This window comes from Rhineura floridana, chromosome 16 (assembly GCF_030035675.1).
Source record: "Rhineura floridana isolate rRhiFlo1 chromosome 16, rRhiFlo1.hap2, whole genome shotgun sequence".
NCBI lineage: Eukaryota > Metazoa > Chordata > Lepidosauria > Squamata > Rhineuridae > Rhineura > Rhineura floridana.
Genome location: NC_084495.1, coordinates 29,953,346 through 29,977,129, shown reverse-complemented (window position 1 = coordinate 29,977,129; position 23,784 = coordinate 29,953,346). Strand labels below are relative to the sequence as shown.

Below are 23,784 nucleotides of genomic sequence, written 5' to 3'. Positions count from 1 at the left end.
TGAGGAAGGTGATGAGAAAATGCAATGGAAAATATGGGTTACCTCATTTGATGCAATGTCCTCTAGTCTCCCTGCAAACAAATCAGAATAAATGCTGATTAAAAAGCCAACCTCTTCTAATCTCCCTGCAAACAAATCAGAATGAATGCTCAGTAAACAAGTAATCTGCAAGTGATCCGAGTCAAACCACTGGTCCATCAGGGCAAGTGTTACCACTGGCCCTATGGAATGCGAGACTGACTCTGCCCTATCTCCCTTTATTGATATTTATTAAGTGGACTTTGACCTTGACCTGTCACTAATACTTCCCAGAAAGGACTTGTATGCCTTATTATATATTGATTCCTACTACTAGTTGCTAAAACTCCTTCTGCAGGCACCCAAATTCCATGAGAATATGTAATGCTTCCCCCCTCTAGGATGCACACCTTAACACTGTGAGGGGTTTCAGAGTATTGAAGAAGCTGAGAACAGTGCCATGAGGAGTCTAGATCAAGAGGCTAGACTCCTAGCAGAGTCACCCAAGGCGGAATGGTCAAAGCTGAGACACCAGACTAAGATGCATCCAGACTCAGAGGAAGGCGATGGTAAACCACCTCTGAATACCTTTTACCATGAAAACCCTATGAATAGACTATCCAAAATGCAATACAAGATAGTGCTAGAAGATGAGACCCCCCAGGTCAGATGGCACTCATTGAGTTACTGGGGAAGAACAACCGACAAGTATTAGTAGTGCTGTAACTAATGACACAACTGGGTCAAAGCCAAAAGGAAGCCCAGAGGTTTGAAGTGCACAGATGCGAAAGGAGAGTCTGGAGTTGTACAACATACACAATAGGACAATGGAATGTGAGAAGCATGAACCAGGGAACGTTAGAAATTGTCAAGAAAGAAATGGCACATATCAATGTTACAATACTCGGTGTGAGTAAATTAAAATGGATGGGAACGGAACATCTTCAATCAGGCAACTACAAAATATTTTATGCAGGAAATGAGAAATTAAGAAATGGGGTTGCTCTAATAGTGAGAAGTGATGTAGCAAAAGCAATTAGGAGCTATAACACAAGGTCTGAGCAAGTGACATCAATGAGACTTAACAGAAAACCTATCAAGATAACCATCATTCAGGTCTATGCTCCAATGGCAAATGCAGAAGAAGAGGAAGTGGAGAGATTCTACACAGAAGTACAGGAAAAATTGATCACACACCAAAACAGGATGCTCTGATAATCATGGGGGACTGGAATGCAAAAGTAGGGAAGAGAGAACTAGAAATTGTGGGGAAATGGCGCTTAGGAGATAGAAATGAAGCAGGAGAGAGACTTATTGAATTCTGTGAAGCCAATAATTTGTTTCTTGCAAACACATTTTTTGAGCAACCGAAAAGATGACTGTACATGTGGACATCACCAAATGGTCAATATAGGAATCAAATTGATTATGTAATTGGTAGCAGAAGATGGAGAAGTTCCATACTGTCTGTGAAAACAAGACCAGGAGCAGACTGTGGTACAAATCATGAACTCGTAATATCAAACATCAGAGTAAAGCTAAAGAAGAACAAGAAAGCAATCATAATGCCAAAATACAATTTAAATAACATCCTAGAAGAATTGAAAGATCAAATAAGGAACAGATATGAGGCTTTAAACCTAGCTGATAGAGAACCAGGAGAACTATGGAATGAAGTCAGAGTCATTATCAGAAAAGAATGCAAAAAGACAATACCTCTAATTAAAAAAAAAGAAAGACCTCAGTGGATGACTGACAAAACTCTTAAAATGGTGAAAGATAGAAACAAAGCAAAATCAAAAGGAGGGAGAAAGACAGTTAGAACCCCAAATGCAATAATACAGCGACTAGCACGTAGGGACAAAAAGAATGACTACAATAATTATTGTACAGAAATAGAAGGGGATCATAAAAAAGGTAGAATAAGAGCCCTATTCCAAAAGATTAGAGAAGTCCACAAGTTCACTATGCCTGATCTAAATGTCACCGTAGTGTGAAACTGAGACTTGGGGAAGAAAGCTAGCATCTGGAAGTGATGATAATTACCTAAACATGAAACCACCTGCATAAGGTGCATCTCCACCACCCCATGCGTAGCTGAGTATTCTGGTGCATCAACTGAGACAATGGCATGATGAGGGGATTGCAAAGTACACTGTGGGTTTCCACAGTGATTTGAAAAGGACTCTGTAATTTTGGCACTTAGCATTTATGTTTGTGTGTCATAAACCCCAATGGTTTGACAGCATCCCTTCAGAACTCAGCTTCCCTCAAAGGATACAGTTGGGGAAGGGAAACTGCCTGCCTTGGACACATCACCAGATGGATCTGTCATTATGTATAAAACTTTTCTTTCCAAGACCCAAGTGAATAGAAGTGGCATTTCACATTGAAACTGACTCATTGCAAGCAACTTGCAAGCAAAGAAGACAAAAGTATTAGTTCAATAGCTATTTGTACACTAAGTGAAGAAAGAAGAAAAGATTGTCCGAGCAAACAGAACAGAATATTAAGCCACTTGAGAAGTGACAATAGTACTCACTATTTTAAAACAGGATCCGTTCAGTGCTAGCTGGGGGCTGAGGCAGATGAAGTTTGTAGTCCAAAGCATCTGAACAGCACCAGGTTAACAAAGGCTGATCCACATTGTTTTGGGGAACAAACTAAACATGATGCTAAACATGCCACTTCCATTCATGTTCTTTAAAAATACATGCTGGGAGGGTGATTTTTATCAGGACTACAGTGCACTGGGAGGGGAAGTTTATTCCTTTTCTTCCCCTGTGATCCTGATTTCCCCTGAGCCTGATATTAACCCTGGAAGCAAACTTCCATTGGCTGTTTTGCAATTATTCCGTTTGCCATCAACATTTCTGTCTATAGATATGACAACAGCCCTGTTAGAATATACTCATAATGAACTCATTCTTTGAGTATGGATCCTTAGGTAGCCAAAATGGTACCATCCACAACAACTTTGGAGAACCCAAAGTTTTGCAGAAGTACCCCCCACCCCCCAAAAGAACCCTGCAGGGAGAAATTAAGGGAAGAACCTGCCTGGAAACAGCCAAATGAGGACTCAACATACTCAGTGCCTGTGGAATGATGGCTGTTGAGAGGGGAGAAATATGGAAAACTGGGAGAGGGGAGGGAGAGGTGGAATGAAACATCTTGGGAGATGGTATGACTGCAACCCTGAACAGGAGCACTCCATACTGCAACTTTTTGTTGCAGGTCCCGCTTCTTATCCCTATATTGCAGATGCAAGAGGGCTGAGGCATAGCACTATGCCATCAAAGGTGGTGCAAGATGGGGGCTTCATATTGCAAACAGACCCTTCAGATACTGCAAATGGATCAATTGCAGCAGTTTTTTTTAAAAAAAAAATGGAAATGGACTGCCTTCAAGTCTATTCCGACTTATGGTGACACTATGAATAGAGTTAAACACTGGATTTTCTGTGAAAAGAGTAAATCAGTGGCAACCTTGCAGCATGACCACTTTGAGATCTGTTTGATAATAAGTGTTCTATAAATGATATAAATAAATCCTAACTATGTCTACTCAGAAGTAAGTTATATTGAATTCAGTGGGGCTCAGTCCTAGGTTAAATGGGGTTAGGATTGCCAGCACTAGTGTGCTGAACCAGATCTTGGCTGGTAATCTTTTCGCCAAAAACAAGTAAATAAATATGCTCTTTGTAATTTTTTGTTTTTAAAGAATGCATTGTCTGTCACTATTTTTCAGAAGGATAGGTTGGCAGTCATTTCCCCTTCTGATGTTCTTCCTAGCTGAAAAGAAGCAAGCTGCCACATGCCTCTTTATTCCACCTGTTTGCCCATCTCATCTGTTTTGTGAAAAAGAGCTCTCTAAACAATGAAGGCTAACATTATGCATAGCTGTACCAAAGCAGGGAGGAATATATGTGCTGGAGGGGTAAAAATCATGACAGGAGGGGGAAAAATAAGGCCACTATGAAGATTGAAGGAGAAAATGTTAAGTTAGTGACTCATAACACTGAATGACTAATCATCTAGAACAGCTTGCTTCAAGGGTGGAATCTGTGCAGAATATTTTGCCGAGGAAGCTGAGAGGTTATGTGAACTGATGTGTGGGTTCAGCCTGGGCAAAGAGTGCCCAAGTAGCGTTGACTGTAAAAGACATTGCATACTCTTCTGGGTTCATCTGAGCAGATTTTTCAGTGATGAAGTCACACAAAAAATTCTTTTCAGGCCACGACGCTTCAGTTGGAAGGAAATTTTAAAAGTGCTTAGAATAACATTGTTAATCAATGTGCAACAATACCCTGTTCATGTTTATGCAGAAGTAGGCCCCATTGGGTTTGGTGGGGTTTATTTCCTAGTAAGCATGTTTAGGCTTGCAGCCCAAGGGTGTAGTAGTAGTAGTAGTAGTAATAATAATAATAACAACAATAATAAAATTGTCCATCACTCACTCAGAATGCATGTCCCGAGGCGGATTACATAGATTTAAAAATACAAAGCATACATAAAATGATACAGAAATATAAAAATACAAAAACATACAAAGAACTATACATAAACAAATCCATAAAATCCTTAAAAATATCAGTATGAAGGGGTAGAAATTTAACCAAATGCTTGAATAAAAAGATGGGTATTCAGCAGCCATCTAAAAATGGGAAGAGAGGGGGCTGCTCTTACCTCACAGAGGAGGGTATTCCATAGTCTAGTCTAGGGGGCCATGACAGAGAAAGCTCTGTTTGAGTATTTGCCAGTCAAGCTTCAGATATAGTAGGCCCTCTTCAACAGGCCCTCTTCTCTGGCTCTTGTGCGATGGGCATGATTAATTAGAGGAAGGCGGGCAGACAGTTACCTACATCCCAAACCATTTAGGGCTTTAAAGGTCAAAACCAGCACCTTGAATTTTATTGATTTATTTAATTTACATCCTGCCCTTCCTCCCAGAAGCAAACTGTAGCACAGGCATCATGTGCTCAAAGCGACATCCATGCAAAGGATGCACTCAGTATAGAATGTTCTCCTGTGGAGGCTCACCTGACACCTACTCTGATGTCAAGCTAGTGCCTGGAGATATTTGTAATTTCCCAAGGCAAAGGACCAGAGCTGTGGCAGAGCATCTGATTTGCATGCAGAAGTTCCCAGGTTCATTCCCAGGCATCTCCAGGTAGAGCTGAGACCAAGAGAAAACCCTGTCTGAAGTCTGAGAGCTGCTGCCAGTCAGTGTAGACAATACCGAGCTAGATAGAACTCCATGTTCCTATGTTAATCCTCTAATTGCTTTTGTGCCACGTTAGCATTTTTTTTATTTCTGTTGACTGCTTTTATACTGCTCTTTCGTATTGTGGTGTTTTAACGTTTTCATTTTGATTTGTTTTATTCTAATTTCAACTTTCTACCCCAGAAGCCCACTTGGCTCCATTTTCCCTGTTTTTAATTGTTAAAACATAACTATTTCAAGCTTTTTAAAAATTATGCTAAAGCCTAATCCTTTATGAAGTGATGTGATGATGTATCTGTTTAGTTTATTTGGCTATATTGTTTATTTTAATGTGTCACTCTGTATTAATCATCATCATCATTATCAAATAGGTTGTTAGATGCTTTATATACTTTTTTCTGATAGAAGTATTTTAAATAAATAAACCATACCGATTGACCTTCAGGGTTTGTTGTATGGACTATAGTTGAATTGCTCTGAACACTTGAACGTGCTAATTATGATTGGTCTCCATGTCAGCATGCAGAGTAATACCTCACCAGTTGAATTTCTCTCTTTGACAGTTTTAAAACTGTCAGAGGAATGATTTCAGGAAAAATAAATCTAGGTAGCATCACTAGTGGTGAAGGACTGTTAGCAAAAAGAGATGGGGGATTAACTCAAACTCCACCCCACCCTGCTCTGGAAGCTTTTCTCTCTCATGCAGTTGAACTAAGTGTGGATACTGAGTATTAAGAGAAGTGCACCTTGCATCTGCTCAGGGGCATTCTCCTCCAGTTCTTATACCATATTCCAGATTTGAGTAGTGGCATTAATAACAGATCCTAATATTTGTCTTTTAACAATATTTAAGTCAGAAAAAAGATTTCATGATTGTGTCTGCTAGGATAATACATGGAAACTACTGGAAATGAACAAGCAAAAGCAAAAAAACAAAACCCTCCAGCATTAAAGGAGTGGAACATGCTTGGAAAGTGAAAATGATGTAGAACTTACTGGAATGTCAAGATAAGTTACTGAAAAGAGTTTTTTTCATTGTTGAGAATGCGAGTGTTAAACCTCTCAAGAAAAAGGGCTGTGCCTCTGTTTACATTATTTGCTTATTTCTGTGATGTTATTTTTTCCCTTTTATTGTTTTTACTTTATATTGCTCACCCATTGTAGCGTTTTAACATTTGTAAGTGGCTTTGTTTTTTAAACAGAAGAGTAGGGCAGAAATAATAATTGGGGGGGGAGGGAGACAGTGTGATGTAGTAGTTAGACTGCTGTACTAGGACACAGGAGAACAGGGTTCAAATCCCTACTCAGCCATGAAGCTTGCTGAGTGAACTTGGGCCAGTCACAATTTCTTGGCCAAGCTTACCTCACAGGGTTGTCATGAGTATGGAGAGGGAGGAGAACTATGTATGCCACCTTGGGCTCCTTGGAGGAGAAGTGGGATATAAATGTAATAAATAAATAACATGCAGGAAAACTTGAAGCCCTGACATGCTTGGAGGCATTGCTACTCCTCAGCAGGGCTGTGGGGCCGAGCAGCCGCTTGGCAGCATAAAGCGCCCTAGCTCAGCATCTTTTTGGCATGCAGAAAGTCCCAGGCAGGTTCAATCCCCGGCATCTCCAGGTAGGGCTGGGAGCCTGGGAAAATCCCTTGTCTAAAACGCTGGAGAGCCGCTGCCAGACAAAAATGGAGGCTTAGTGTAAAGCAGCTTCCTAGGTCCCTCAGGCTGGTATTCAGTGGCAGTCCTACTCAAGAGTAGACCCACTGAAGTTAACAGACAGGACGACTAGCTTAGGTTCCTTAATTTCAGTGGGTCTACTTTGTGTAGGGCTTCGCGGAATACCACCGCACAGTTTTCGCTGCGGAGCGAATTCTGTGTGTAGGCAGGCTCTTGTTGTTGTAATGTGCCTCCAAGTCGACTACGACTTATGGCGACCCTATGAATCAGTGACCTCCAGTAGTATCTGTCGTGAACCACCCTGTTCAGATCTTGTAAGTTCAGGTCTGTGGCTTCCTTTATGGAATCAATCCATCTCTTCTTTGGCCTTCCTCTTTTTTTACTTCCTTCTGTTTTTCCAAGGATTATTATCTTTTCTAATGAATCATGTCTTCTCATGCTGTGTAGGCTCTAATGAAGCTCTTATGTCGAGGTCGGCGGCGAATGTGTATGTGCGACAGCCGGACGCCTCGCCGGGAAAGGAGCAGCCCGTTGGTTCTACTGCCGCCTGATTCGCGCGCTCCCCTTCTCTCGGCGGCCCTGGAGCGCCTGCTCCTCGCGCTCTCTCCTCACACCACTGCGGTTGCCACCAGCGCTCGCTCAGCTCGGCCCAGCTTTTGGGCTGACCTACTTTCCGGGCCAGATTCCCAGCGTGCCAGCCTCAAGAGCGCGCAGGGCCGACCGGGTGCGCGAGCGCGCGAGAGAGCGAGAAACAGAGGGGAAAAAAAGCCCTTTCCCTCCTCTCTGTCCCACTTGTCAACTCTGCGGCGGGCGCGCTCAGCCCGCCCGCTTCCCCGCCTCGGATGGCACGGCACGGGACGCGACGCCTGAGTGCTGCTCCTGCCGCCGCCCGGTCCACACTCCTCTTCCTCCCTTCATCAACCACTTAAAGAAGGGGTTCTCCCTCCCCTTGGCTCTGCCTAACCGACAGAAGAAGGAAGGCACGCGCGCGTACAGAAACACACAACATTACATCGTGGCGCTCCTTGGCTTGGGTGGCTCCCTCCAGACACCGACTTTCCTCCCGCCTGGTTGGAAGTAATGGGGCGGCTTCTGACGAGCCAACCCCCTCCCCCCCAACATTCGACTTCTTTTTGAGTTTTCCTCAATGTCTTATTTTGCGGTCTGGTTTGGTTTGGGGGTAGGATGGGGGGTCCGCCGCTCTTCCCTTTTCCCGCCTGAGTTGGCTGCTGACAGAACTCCCTTCAAGGCGCGCTCCGTGGGCATATTTTTTTCCCCTCGCTCGCGCAGCAAAATCCCCCTTCCACTCCCTGAAAAGGCGCTCCTTCACAGGCACGAATCTATCTATCTATCTAATCTCCCATAATCTAAACTAAGGGAGCTCTTCGCGATGGGCGCGTTCCCGGGGGAAGAGCCCGCGCGCCCGCCGCCGCTGCCAGCCTCCTCAGCGCTTCGAGCGTTTGTGACAGTTCTTGGCCGAGCGCGCTCTTCCCGGCCCGCACCCGCCTCTCGCCCCTCCCCTTTTAAGACCTGCCTGCCTTGTCCGCAAGCTCGAGGCGCGCGCTCCCGGGCCCCACTGACCCAGGAGGAGCGGCGGGAGCGCGCTCGCGCCTGGGCGATGATGCCAAGGGAGGACGGGCTAACCTCAGCAAGCCGTATGTGTGAGTGAGTGTGTGTGTGTGTGTGTTGGGGAGTTACACAACCAGTCAGGGCAGATTGCGCGCTGCAAATGTGAGTTTTTCCCAAGTAAGCCAAAGCTCCCGTCTTATCTGGCTTATTTTTCTCCTCTCTCTAGCCAACCCCGTCTCTTTTTGTTTTTGTTTTTATTTTTGTCTCGTTCAAGTTCCCTCGCTGTTACCACTTCCTGGAAATGGGGTTTTCTTAATTAATTTTCGTGTTTATTATTATTTTTTGGCTGGAGAAGGCGAGAGTCAAAAGATGATATGGTTCCTTCTCCTGGAGACTGGTGCAGAACTGAGGATTCCTGCTGCTGGTGGGGCATCTTCTTAGAAGAGAAGCTGGGTAAGTTCTTGCACTGGGCAGTTAGACTTTCTTTCAAATCTGGGTCTTCCAACCCACCCCCAATTTCCACCTCCGGAATTGTGGTATGTTAGTTTGGCACATTTGTCCGGCATGTGCAGCAAGTCAAGATGCCCCGATGCGCCTGTCAACTTATTCAGCTTGTGAGAGGGAGGCATAAAAGTTTGCGATTTTGTTTTTGTGTGTGTGCCTGTTTTGTCTCCTTGGTTGAGGGGCAATTGCTGCTTCCCTTGTGCTTTGTTGCAACTGCTTCCCCCCCCCCATAAAGATGTCTCAGAGGGAGTTCCTACAAGGTGAAGGAAATGGATGTGTTTGAAGGTTCCCGTCAGGTTATTCCCTTATCACCCAAATCAAGTCCTGCTGGAAGAACCTTTTTACAAAAAAGAAAACTCTCAGTGATGTGTTTCAACCTCAAACTGAATCCAAAACGAATTTGTTTCTCTCTCTCTCTCTCTTTTTTAAAAAGTAAATTACCAGAAAATGACAGTATTGCCAGAAGATCTTTAAATCAGACCAGAACAGATTAACAGAGACCTTGCCAGGCATATTGTAACTTTGAATCAAATCAGAATGACAGAATAAATGAAGAAGCATCTTTAATATAAAGTCATCAAAGCTTACCTGTGTCTGGGTAGATTTTGATGAACAAAGGTGTAATGAATTCTAAATATTATGCATAGTTGAAATTACAAAGCGCCAAGTGTTGTGATGGAGTTATTAGAAGGGACTGAAGGTGGTTCTGTGACGTGTCGTATTTGCTGTAAGAGAGTGATTTATTTTAGATATAGAGGAACGTAGGTGTGATAGATCTTGCCAGCTTTCTAACTCTTTCATTTCAGAATTCTGTTAGACTGTTCCATTAGTAAAGGGGGAAAGTTAAGTCATATTCCTATATAGAGAAGTTAGAAAGTAGGTTAAAAAGTTACTCCTTCCAGTCTGACTTTGCAAACTGTTTACAAACAGGGAATTATGGAAGCTCTTTGAATTCCAAATAAGTTTCAGCACACAGGTTGGTAGAAGGTCATGTTTGGAAGAATCTGTGTTCAGGTATTGAACTTGAAAAAACAACTGATTATCCACCGACCAAAACTGTAAATTGATTGCTCTTATGGGTGGTTTGTGTTAGAAGTGTATGTCTAAGCTGTGCCCAGGTGACTCAGACGGTGTCATAACCATCTTACAGAATGCTTGGCCTTTGTAAAATTCCACAATTCCAAATGTCGAATCTGAGCCACCAGATTTCCAGTTTTACCAGTCTCTAAGTTAGATCCATCATAAGTAGATTTAGAGAAGCAGCCCTGAAATGAACTGGAGGAGAAGGAGGAGGAGGAGAGGGGTGATTTGAGAATGACATGATAATTAGTGGGCAGAGATCTTCAAAACATAATCCGGAATAGTACCATTAGCAGTAGTAGGACTACTCAAGAACAAGTGGAGTGAGAACTACAACTTTAAACAGACAAACAAACAAGCAAAAAAAAAAACAGCCTCCTGTTTCTGGAGGGAGTTTGTATTTTGGGAGGTTGTGAACAAACCTACATAGCAAGCATCCTCAGACATCCTTAAAAAGGGTGCAGTAGGTGTATCCTAATACAGAAGAGTTATTTATTACATGGAAATTATTTTGCCTTGCCCAGTAAAAGCAGTGTTGATCTAATTAATGAGACAAAATGTTCCATTTGTTCAGACTCTGAAATGTCAGGAGTCATTCTGTTTCTTAATGGAAAAACATATTGCTCGTTCACCTGTAGTTGCTTGCCCTAATTTATGGGACTGTTTCCAGTTAATACTTGGGGTTTTGGATAGGTCACTTGATAAAATATATCTTAGTTGATTAGTTGTATGAATTTTAATTGACTAACCTATTAATTAAAACCAAATGAATCTGCAAAAATGTGCATATAAAGAAATTAATACTGCTGCAAAAAAGATAAAGCATATTTTACTTTTTTTTTTACAGCAGGCACCATCTTAAAAGGAGGCAATATCTCCTGTGTGTGTGAGAAAAATGTGTCATCTAACAGCAGATTTTTAAAAAAAGTTAATAATTTAAATACAGAAACTGTGCATGGGGTGCCTTGCCATAAATGTTTTTTGTAAGTCCTTGTAACTTTTATGAAATATGAACAATTAATTTGGACATCTTTTTAGTAAATCAAAAGTTTTTTCAACTGATTTTGGTAATTGACCAATAGTGCACATCTACACATGTTTACATGAAAGAGAGACTTATATGTTCTTTGAGCGTAGACCTCATTGAACTCAGTGGGACTTATTTATACTGTCTAACAGGGTGGGAAATGTCAGGCCTGGAGGACAAATGTGGCCCTCCAAGCCCCTCTATTTGGTCCTTGAGATTTTCCTTAGGCCACACCCTTTTGCAAGACCATGCTCTCCCCCAAGACCACACCCCTCACCAGCCCTGCTCTGCACTCTCCTCAAGTACTTTTGCCTGACTGGAATGTATCCTTGAAATGCAATAATGCCTCTTGCCTGCCTAGATAGAAAAACAAGAGTGGTGCCAGTTTGTGCCAATGAAAGACAGAAGTGTGCTTTCAGGGACTGGAAGGGGGAATGTGAAAAGTGGATGGGTGGGTGGGGGTGTAGAAACATCTGGCTTTTGCATAGGTGAAATGTATGCTGTATTGTACAAAGGTAAGAGTCACATATGTTGCTCTGCTCACTTTTGTTTCTGGCTTCACTCACTTTAAAAACATGCAGTCTTTGGACATTTGTTTGGAGAGAAATAAACAAAGAGTGCTGGTTCACATATGATGCTAAGCCAGCACTCTGGTTTGCTTCCTCTCAGCTTGGAAAGAGAGGGTGAGATTTTAGGAGCATGCATCAGCAAGCTTGCTTGTTCATGGCAAGGCATAGTTTGGCTTAATATAATGTGCGAAGTGAGCCATTGCAACAGTTTACTTATATTTGCAATCTGTCCACCTCAAAGGCTTATAAGTGATGTGCCTTTAAGTAGAAAACCAGCACCTTGAATTATACAAGGAACTCAGTAGTTAGCATGATCAGATGCTTGAGCACTGGCGTAAGGTGATTCCAGCAACCCACTACTGTCAGGAGGTGGGCTATTATCTAAACTGCAGGTGGGCGACTTCATGGCCCCAAAGTTGCATACATCCCTGACATCATTTTATGTGGCCCTGAAACTGTCTTCTTAGGAACATAGGGTTATATTGAACTAAGGCCTATTCAGAGTAGACCCACTGAAATTAATGAACCTAAGTTAGTCATATCTTTTAACTTCAATGTGTCTACTCTGAGGAGGACTAGCATTGAATACCATCCCCTGGAGGCTATCATATACCAAGTTAGAACATTGGCCCATCTAGCTCAGTATTTTCTATGCTGACCAGCAGTGGCTGTCCAGGGTTTCAGGCAAGGGACATTCCCAGCTCTATCTGGAGATGGCAGGAATGCCTGTTTGATGACATTTAAGAACATAAGAAGAGCCTGCTGGATCAGACTTTATATAGTCCATATAGTCCAGCATCCTGTTCTCACAGTGGCCAAACTGTTGCCCGTGGGAAGCCTGCAAGCAGGACCTGAGCGCAAGAGCACTCTTCCCCTCCTGCGGGTTTCCAGCAGCTGGTATTCGGAAGCATACTGCCTCCAACTTGTCTTGTTATTTGTGACATTTGTAGTCACAGTAAGGAGAATTGCTTTGAATGGTTCTGGATATATCTGCAATTCTAGTGAAGATGGGGAAGGGATATTTAATATTATGAGATTTTCCCCATTTTTCCATGGGTTTCCAAGAGATTAAAAAAAGGAGTAAATGGAAATTGTTTTATCAATTGAAATGCATGCCCAGAATTCTGTACTGAAAAATAGGTTAATTTGAATTAAATTTTGCATATTTGTAAACTCATAATTTGTAAGCCTCCCTGGGCTCCTACTGGGAGAAAGGGTGGGATATAAAATAAATAAATAAAATAATTATTAATGTGCAGTGCTGGATATAAGATGAAGTGATGGGGTGTAGTGATATTAACACCCAGCTTCCCATTAATGGTAACATGGTTGTTAACAAATAGCATGCTGTCATGTAATGGGGAGGGATCATTGTACAGTGGTGGAGCATATGCTTTGCATTTAGGAAGTCCCAGGTTGAATCCCTGGCATTTCTCGTTAAAAGGATCAGATAGGTGATGTTAAATGATATCTCAGTATTAAGCAGTGAAGATAAGAACAAGCCTTACATATGCAACCTCTTCGTGTGTGAGTGATTAAACCAGGAAGTATGTGTTTAACTACAGTTTACCATTTTGTCTGGACTGGGAAACTATGGTTAATGAATCTGGAATAAGCCAGGATAGTTTGAAGTTGGCTTAATATCTTGAATTGTTCCAAAGCCATTAACTACAGTTTTTCCAGTCAAACCAAACAGGAAACTACAGCTGACTGAAGACTTCCTGGTTTGCTTGCAGGCTCACACAAAGGTAGGAGTGAAGGGGCTATATGCATGGCCATAAGACTGGTTCATCTCTTGGTTTATTAAGATGAGCTATGATAATCTGAATGCGGCTAACACCCTGGAGACCTACAGCCAGTTACAACAGGCATTACTGGGCTAGACTAACAAATAGTCTGACCTGGTATAAATCGGCTATGTATGTTCCTATGAGTGATAGAAACATTGTATTGGAATTGCTGCTAATTGCCATGCTGCATGGAATCCCTGGAGGTTCTATATTAACTTTCTCCATAACTTGCTAGTTTTTGGTCAGGTCCTGCTTGGGGGCTTCCCATAGGCATCTGGTTGGCCCCTGTGAGAATAGGATGCTGAACTAGATGAGCTGCTGGCCTGATCCAGCAGGCTGCTCTTATATTTTTATGAATAATAGTGCAGATTCTAAGGAGGCAGGGACAGATCCTCCAAGGTCTGATTTTCCTTTTGCCCATTGATCACATTTATATCCCAATTTTCCTCCTTCTTGTGTTGTTATGTGCACTGGAGGACTTTTCTTTCCTCTATGGAGGTGCATTAAATTGTCTTGGCCCCATCTGCAGTTGCACAGTCCAGACACAGATTTACTATAATAATAATTTGTGATTATTTTCATCATCAGCTTTAGACTAAGCACATCTTTTTTCACTGGACAACTGTAGGCAAATATTGAAGTGCTACTGGAGCAAAATCTCCCATATGCATTGCTTCTAGTTTACTCTCCATTTAAAATTTGTATGCATTTGTGGTGGTATAAAACACCAGCAGGATCTGGCTCCATCAATTTCAGTTTGCCAGTAACATACAAACTTGTTCTGTTGATGTTCTAGAAGTCTGACCATTCCATATCAAAGTTTTATTGTCTGTCTCTGAGACAGAAGCATGCTGTTCTTTCACTTTGCAAAAGTACTTTATGGAGGAAATGAATGTTCATTGAAATTAACAAAGGTTTCTCATTTACTTCAGTGACTCATGAGTTCTATTTGTAAGGAAGTTGATATGTTCAGAATACTGTCTTATGTTCAGGACACTGGACTAGATAACATTTAAAACTCTTCCATTTCTACAGTTGTGTTTTTATAGTCATTGTATTCAATTGTATCCAATATTAGTCCTACTCAGAGTAAACCAATTGAAAATAATGAGTATAACTTAAGTCTATTAATTTCAGTGGTTCAACTCTGAGTTGGATACAATCCAAAATCTTACAGCAAATGAACCCTGTCTGTGTCTAAGTGTCTGCAGACAAGAGTACAACCCAGTTCAGTGGGACTTACTTCTGGCTAGATGTTCATAGTTTTGGACTTTTAGGAGCATAAAAGTAAGCAACCTTTTATCAGGTCAGTCTACATCTACTCTGATGGCTTTGTAGGGTCTCAGGGGTAGGTTTTTTCCGCCACTTGCTATGCTGCTCCTTTTAACTGGAGATGCCTGGGATTATAACTAAAACATTCTGCATGCAAAGCATGTGCTCTACCACTGAGCTATTGCTCCTCTTATGTGGTTGGTTCTTTCCCCCTTTGCCACTCATTTCCAGTTCTCTATATTTATATATTAAAGAAGCTATAGGCCACATTTTTCATAGAGTACATCAAGGCGACTTACAACATACAAAGGCATTTTTTGTAAAAAAAAACCCAAATAATACAAATACAGTAGGGCCCCGCTTTACAATGCTTTGCTTTACAGCGTTCCGCTAATACAGCGGTTGTGAATTGTAGAAAGGCCTCGCTTTACAGCACTTGTTCCGCTTTTACGGTGGTTTTTTGCTGCCGGGCGCCATTTTGGTCAATGTAAGTCAATGGGATCCGCTTTACAGCGGGGGTCTGGAACGTAACCCGCTGTATGAGTGGGGCCCTACTGTATCATTCAAACAATAAAAACATCAATAATTCTTGATTTGTTTTGGGGGGCAAAATCATGTTAATAAGCTTGTCTAAAAAGTTCAGTTTCCAAAAGATGCCTGAAAGAAAGCAGGTTCCTGCTGAACCTCTATTGGTAGGGAGTTCCATAGTGTCTGCCATACTAAAGGCTCAGTCTCTGGTGGAGGCCAACTGAACCTTAGGGAAATGATGAACCACTAGGAGTGCCCCATCAGAAGATCTTAGTGATTGAAATGGAACATAGGGAGTCAGGCAGTCCTTAAGGTACTTTGGGCCCAAGTTGTTTAGGGCTTTGTAAATTAACACAAGTACGTTGAACCTGGCCAGGGTATAGGACTGGGCTTGTATTCAAGTTGATCTACTCTCCTTTTTTAGGTTGGTGCTATGGCCAATCGTGTGTGTGTGTATGTGTGTGTGTGTCTACAGAACCTTTTTCAAGCTCACTACCCACACATTTGTTGTAGATGGCCTGAAAGAATAAAAAAGAACCAACTCAAGCTTCCTTGCTTTCATCTCCTGGAGAAGATGACTTACTTGCCATAAGTGATCAAGTTGAGAGTCCATTTATTCATTGCAAGTATTTCTACCCTGCCTATCAGTTTTAAGGTTTACAAGGTAGCTTGCAACATTAAAACCACACATAAATAACAATAAAACAGTAAAACACATTGCAAAAATACAGCCCATAAAACAGCACGGTCAGCCATAAAATGTAGAAATTATTGTTTATTAAAGGCTCAGGCAAATAAAATAAAATTGGACAGGATTCTAAAACCCAGTGGTGCCAGGCAACCTTCTCCGGGAAGACAGCTTTGTAGTCTGGCTGGGACCAAAGAAAAAGTCCTAATTCCCAGTTGCCAACCGTTTTTGCATGGGGAGGAAATTCCCCACTGGCACCAGTGAGAGATTACCCTCCCCCCCTCCCCGCCAGCAGCTTCAGAAGAGGGATTTTCTGCTGGACCACAGCAGTAAATCATCAGTCCCACCCCAGCTGATACATTTTGCTTTAAAAAAATAAGCCTGCATGTTAGATGCCAAGACTCATCTAACAGTCACATATAGTTTGGCCCTTTCTGCCCTCTGCAGTAGTTTGGCCCAGAGAAGGCTATGCTCCACCTAATTCCATTAGGCTTCATGAAATCCAGAGCTGTTCTTTCCCTTTTTATAAGAGAGGTGTTGAACACCACCACCCTCCCTCACTACCTCCAGTCACCCCACTAATGCTTTCTTCTGTCCCCCTCAACAAGGCTGCAAATATCAGCAGATATGAAACGGGACTTTGCATGTTAACTGGGTTTGGTTTGCCTCTATGTGAGATGCTTCTGCCAGACAGAGAGGCGAATGTGTTACTCACTCTTCCCCTAGCACAGATCACATCCTAAAAGAAATGGGCAAAGGAAAGGGCTCACAGAACATGCAAGGCGTGAAATCATTATGTTCTCCCTGCAGAGGAACAAAGCTGTTTTTTAGGAATTGTGGATGTAGAATGCTCACCGCCTCTTCCTTCTGCTAGAAAAAGAAAACAGCTTAAGATTCTTAGCCTGGAGGATAGATTTGACACCTGATAAGGGATTCTCTTCACAGAATTTGAAATATGGGGAAATAGTAATGCACTCTCAGAAACTAATAAAAGAGGAAGTCTGATTTACCTTGCTCCAGCAAGTTATCTGAGGATCTTATTTTGCTTTTGTTACTCTTGAAGTCGGGGGCATAGCTTCCCAGTTCACATTTTCAAGATATGTCTTTCTCAGAAGATGCAACATGTATGATTAACTCTTTAAATACTGCAATGACTTGCATAAGTCAGCAGTTTGTAAATATCATATAGATCTGCCCTTTCACAAGGAACTGAGCAGTTTGGAGACTGCAATAGATTTCCTGTTTTCTATTTTGATTTAATGGCAGAGAGCAATCAGTAATAACTTATGGCTGCTCTCTGAAGATTAATGGTTGTACTGAACAAGTCACATGCATTGATACTGAAATATCTTAATTCATCTCTACTAACTGAATAGTGAGGCATTTTATTTTGCAAAAACTACATGGTAATTTTTTTTGGCAAGTGATTGTTTTAGTATATTAATGGGAGTGGTGGAGTCATGAGAACAGCTGGTATAGCACAGTGGGGAGGAGAGCCTGGCTGGGAGGCCAGTCTGTGAGTTCAAATCCCCGCTCGTGTCTCCTGGGTGTCAAGGGCCAGCTAAAGATCACCCCACAGTGAGTGGCTTAGGGGTTACGTGACCTGCTACCTGTGCGGCTGCATAGTCCCAAGGAGCCCAGCTGCTCCCCAGCTGGCAGTTGCGGACAAGGAAGGGGCTGGCTTGTGCAGCTGTGGCAAGCTGAGCAGGCCCTAGCCGGCTGGGGAGGACTAGCCTCAGAGGGAGGCAATGGGAAAACCCCCTCTGAATACGCTTACCATGAAATCCCTACTCATAGGGTCGCTGTAAGTTGGGATTGACTTGAAGGAAGTCCATTTTCATTTTTCAGTGCAGTCATGAGCTTGCTTTATACCTTCTCCTTTATATTCTCTTTTCCTTTTGTGTTGGGTCTCTTAGATTGTGAGTCTGAGGGCAGGAACTTTTATCACTGAAGTTTGTAAGCTGCTCTGGGAGCCTTTTTTGAGTGAAGAACAGCAGGAGTTTTTAAAAGTTTTAAATAAATAAATCATTTCAGCACTTGCCTGGTAGCCATTGTCAACAAGGAATTGCATGCAGGTGAGTGAGGGAGTGGGCTAGTGGAGGAGGGATGAAATGCTTCATCCCTCTTTTGCACCCAGCATAGAAACCAAGTGAAAGAAACTCCAGAGGCAAAAAATGGGTGTGGCCAGAGGCAAAAAAAGCAGGGGAAGCAATGGATGTGACTCTAACCTTTGTACAGAAGGCAACATTCCAGCCTTGGAAAACTTCGTGGTTTCTACACATACATACTCCTCTATCCAGGCAAGCCAGAGATATTACCTGTTTTAGAGCATATTCCAGCTAGCCAATAGCCCTTCAGCAGGGTGTGGAGCAGGGCTGGGCAGAGTCCTGAGGGCCTGAGAGAGAATCCTGGAGGGCTGCATTCAGCCAACAGGTCTGAGCTTCCCCACTGCTGCTTTAAGGTAGGGATAGGGAATATGGCACCCCCCAGCTGTTGTAGGACATCACTTCCCATCAGTCTTAGCCAGCTGGGGTGATGGGAGCTGGAATCCATCTGGAGGGCCACAGGTTCTCTATTTAAGGGTTGCCCCTCATTTTTAAAGGGCACGATTATTGGTACAAGATAGAACATGTTCTAAATTTCTATAGTTCACACTTATTAGTAATTCAATTTCAATTTCTTACTTTACCACAAGATCCAAGGGTGGGTTACAGCAATTTAAAAATACATATTAAAATCTGTCTAAAACAAATGCAATCAAAATAATAGGATCCTACATACAGCATGTTCCTAAATACCAGTTGCTGATGGAAACAAACAATGAAACAAACAATTTGGGAGAATTGTTACCTTCATGCCTTGCTTATGAACTTCCTGAAAACTTCTAGCTAAATCTGTTCTAAAAGAGTTCTTTTTGGGTTCTTGAGCCTCATAACAACCTCATAAGGTAAATTGGCAAGAGTCGGCTATGCCACGGCCGTATGTGTAGGCCTTGAGTAGAGTACATTGGAGCAGAATTTAATAGAGCTCTCTTAGTTTAGGTAGCACAACTCAAAAGTGTCCTTAATTTTTGAAATCTGGTCTGCCAGCTCTCTGTGGTAGTAGATGTGTTTGTGAGCTAAGGCTTTTGCTGCTGAGCTCGCCAATAAATGCAAACTGAGAAGTCAAAGATTATCCATGCTTCATGGATTTTCCTGAAGTTTCCTATGATCAGATTCCTTGTGAACAATAGTGTTGTTGGAATGATGAAGGCATAGAAACTGCATTCCAACTATTCTGGGACATAAACTGTGGAATCACAATTTACAGATGCAGGCATGTTGATGTTTGATACCCCCACCTGCACAATTCTCACAGTTGTAGTTCAGCCCACAGCATGCTCACTTGACCCTTGCCCATCATGGTTTGTTCAAGCTAGGGTGGGTGCAGGGAGTGGTTAATGCATGTTTGTGCGATGGGATGGTGCCTGGACTTTGAAGGAGGTGGTAGTGTGACTGTTCCTTGGAACCTGGAGATGGTAGTGTGACTGTTCCTTGGAGATACTTGACAACTACCACCCTGTCACTTTTTGGGGTAAAGCACTCAAGAGAGTAGTGACAGTCCAGCTGTAGACACTCTTGTAGGAAACTGATTATCTTGATCCATTTCAGTCCAGGTTTAGGCACAGTTTTGGGACAGAATTGGCCTTGTTCATCCTGATGGATGACTTTCTTTGGGAGATGGATGGGGGAGTCAACTCTGGCTATTGCTTGATCTCTCAGTGGCTTTTGATACTGGGTGGACCATAGCTGGGAGTTAGTGGCACTGTTTTATAATGGCTCCGCTCCTACTTATGGGACTGAATGATGATAATGATTAATCACCTTCCACACATGTCTCAGGCAATGTGCAAAATGCAATAAAAACAGCTAAAACAGTTTAAAACAATACAGAAAGCAGCAGCAGATATATAAAGTAGACACCAATGGAGAAGGCCTATTCATCTAGCTGGGAAGGCTTGTCAGTTGTTTTCAGAAAAAGCAGGAATGCTCGCCAGGAATGCTGTTCCACAGAACAGGGGCAGCCACGATTAAAGCCCTGCTTTGAGTTGTTCCGAGAATAGGATTCGAGAATAGTGCTGGGGGAATTATTTGTCTGCCCTTGGCAGTTGTAGTGTGGGATGCCGCAGGGCATTATTTTGTCCCTAGTGCTATCTATATGAAGCTGCTAAGAATGGTTATTAGGAGATTTGGGGCATGGTGTCACCAGTACGTTGATGACATCCAACTCTATTTCTCTATAACATTTCAATCAGGAGCGGCTGTGATTGTTCTGAATTGGTGCCTTGATGCAGTGGTGGGCTGAATGAGAGCCAATAAACTGAGATTGAATCCTGGTAAGATGGAGACTCCAGGCATGAGCAGTTCCCTATACAAGAAATTTGGGAGGTTACAAGTTCTGAATGAAATTGTGTTCCCGTACATAGTTTGGGGCTGCTGCTTGACCCATTTTTGTCAATGGAGGCCCGGTAACCTCCATGGTGAGGAGTACCTATTATCAACTTAGGTTGGTACACCAACTACCCCCATTCTTGGACAGGGATGGCTTGGCCACTATGATTCATGCATTTGTAACCTCATGATTAGACTCCGGTAGTGTGTTCTGTGTGGGGCTTCCTTTGAGACAAGTCCAGAAGCTGCAGCTGAGGCAGAATGCTGCAGCCAGGTTTTCACTTGGACATGCGCATACTTCATCTGTGCTGAGGGAATGGCACTGCCTGCTGATTAGCTACTAGGCCATGTTCAAGATCTTGTTACTAGCATATAAAGCCTTAAACAACTTGGGACCACATTACCTGAAGGACTGCCTGCCGTTGTATAGACTTGTAAGATCACCATCTGGAGAAAATTTTACTTGTGGCACTGTACCCTTCTCAGCTAGATGGACCAACGATCTGACACAGCGTAAGGCGGAGTTCTATGATCTATGTACATTGTCCCTTTAAAAACAACCTCCAGTGTCCTCTTGTCTTTCTTTCCTTCAATTAGAAGTAACCCTGGTTTGGAACTGTATAAAACCCTTTAAATAAAGCCATTACATATGTTACCAGCAGCTGAATAGTCAAGATTCAAAGACAACAAAGGTGCCGTCTGGCTCCACTATTGCCAACTCAAAGGAGGCGGAGGAGGTGGTGATGATAGGAATGCTGGCTGTGGCAATGGTCTTAGTGGCAGGCTGCTGTGGTTGAATTAGAAGGAGCTTTGGTCAACTACCCATTAGCCCCTCCACAAGGGGCTAGTAGTCAAAAAGCAGTTCTTGTCGAGCTGTGCCTTAATTGCCTTTTGCCAGATGTAATGTCTTTAACACAAAGAAGAGCTTGTAGAGCTGAAAATGAATTTGTTTCTTTAGTCTCCATACCCTTGTCGCTTGCAGATGTTGTTATCAGCTCTGCACACCCCCTAAAGCTAAATGTAGCCCACAAGTTCTGTATAGTGGCTTGCCAAATGTTGTCTCTTAATGCCCTTTTTTGGCAGCTGTGGTGTATGATAAGACAAAATGCTTGATGCCATTGGTACAGGGTTCCAGCAATTTTACTGCAGTTTTGTAGCACTTTGATTTGCTAATATACACATTCCTATCAGGCAATGTTTTTATCATACTATCTCGGGGACATATTTAAGTAAGATCAGTCCAAAGACAAGTTGGAATGTGATAAATGTTTTATAAGCTGATTGCACCATAAGTTTTGCCCTAGATTTTCCAGACAGTTTGCAACAACAAATCGTTCTTAGTTAAGCACTGGAGTACTTAAATTGTTCTGCTGTTCCACAACAATATCAGGAACTTGACAACCCTCCTGGCTTTCCACTTCCAGGCAGGCAGGAAATAGAGGTTTATTGAACCCCTAGTGGGCCTTCATGCCAGGCTAGTAGGTTTGTGAGTTTGTTATTGCCTTTTACAAAAATGTTCACAAGATGAGAAGGACATGCAGTGAGCCATATACTTGTAAGAACATGTACAGAACATTTTCCGTGAGCTCCACCCTGGTGCAAGAATTTTCATTTCAAGTCAAAAGTTGGCAACTCTATTTAGGAAATGTACTTGTACCAAGAGGGCACTATGAAGTTTGGCTTTTTTGTGTGTGCTGTTTTATTTTGGTCATTGGCATTGTGTATCTATTTATTGTACCTTGATTTGAGAGTTTGGGATTTTAAGCTATCTATAATTTTTTGAAAAAATGTATTCAGATCTATAAACATTTTAACCATTCATTAATTTTAATTATTTAGATAATTTCTATACAGTAGGCCCCACTTTACAGCACTTTGCTTTACAGCGTTCCGCTAATGCAGCGCTTGTCAATTGCAGAAAGGTCCCACTCTTACAGCACTTGTTCCTCTTTTACGGGGTTTTTTTTGCCGTCGGGCACCATTTTGGTCAATGTTAGTCAATGGGTTCCGCTTTACAGCAGTTTTCGCTTTACAGCGGGGGTCTGGAATGTAACCCGCTGTATGAGCGGGGCCCTACTGTACCATTCTACATTTTTGAAAAAAAATCTCTAAATAGTTTACATGTCTTAAAACATCACAAATATTACAATACAAAATATCAGAACAGAACATTACCTATGAAAATCAAATACATAATAAAAATCCACATTTAAAGTAGCATAATTAGCAGCAAAATAGGTAAGGCTTTACTCTATACCATTGTATTAAGCAACTTTATAAAACACAAAAACTTTACAACCCGGCCTCGCAATTTTGTTATTAATTAATAATTAATTAATAATATTAATGATTAACTAATAATAGTGTGCCCAAGGGATAGGGGAGGCAGTGTGTCTCTGGTACAGAGCACCCAGAGACACATTTCCACTGTCACTCCAGAGTGAGGAAGGGAGAAGGCTGGAGGTAGCGACAGAAACTTTGCACGCAACAGTGAGCAATTTTCTCAACCCTAGCTTGGGTCACTCTGAACTCTGATGTTTCTAGCTCTGTCAAAAGGGCTGACTAAGCCACAATGGAAAATGGCTTCTTTCCTTGATGTAGCCTGCCCTCCTTCAATATTTTTATCAATTTTGGATGAAGGTGCATTGCCATATGAAATGAGTCCCAAACTTTGGTCTGACGGCACATAAGGTTGCCACCTTGCTGAAAATAAGCAAGTCTGGGTCCAGTTAGTGAATAGATGGATGACTGCTTGGGAAGCACACATGCATCGCTATAGGTTCTATGATGGAAGAAAGGTAATAATGTAAGAGGGAAAAAAACACTTTTTCTTATTATATATAAAATGTGTGTATGCTTCTCATGATATAGATATAGATACTGTGTATAAAGTAGCTGGCAAATTTGCCATAGCAACTTGGAAACTCAGAATATAATTTCTTGAAATACATATAGCAAATTATAAAGCTGTCCACATGGTTTAATCAACTTGTATGAGTGTATAGATATATGCATTTATGTATATATTTCAAAATATGTGTGTGTATTTCTGTCTATCTGTCTGTCTATCTGCCACTCTGGGCTTCTATTGGGAGGAAGGGCGGGATATCAAATAAATAATTATCTATCTATTGTAAAATATTTACATATTTGTGTGGTTCTTAAAAAGATCTTAAAAGAAATTTGCTAATGAAAGTCCATTAAGCTTTAGAAATGTTGCTTTGCTGTGTTGAGAAGGAATTGAGGATTTTTGTATGTTTGAGGCCTGACTCACCCCAGAAATCACTTGAGAATTAGTGTATGGGAAACATTTCAAGGCCAGAAAAGAAGATAAAATGCTTATTGGACACTGAAATATTCTTCCCCCATAAACCTCTTTTGGGACATCACTGAAATGTCAGGTCCTATGT

The 23,784-nt window shown here is 42.1% G+C and overlaps 1 protein-coding gene across 13 annotated transcripts in view; it reads left to right on the top strand.

Moving 5' to 3' along the window:
* Nucleotides 1–23,784, top strand: part of PASD1 (PAS domain containing repressor 1) — a 143,966-nt gene that overhangs the window by 27,005 nt on the left and 93,177 nt on the right. For 2 of the 13 annotated variants that reach the window (XM_061598975.1, XM_061598963.1), the window contains exon 1: nt 8,623–8,939. The exons of 8 other annotated variants lie outside the window; for them this stretch is intronic. The gene's annotated coding sequence lies outside the window, so the exon portion shown is untranslated. Of the gene's footprint in view, nt 1–8,562; nt 8,579–8,622; nt 8,940–23,784 lie in introns of those variants that run through there. 3 more of the 13 variants (XM_061598965.1, XM_061598966.1, XM_061598964.1) reach the window with 3 other exon arrangements.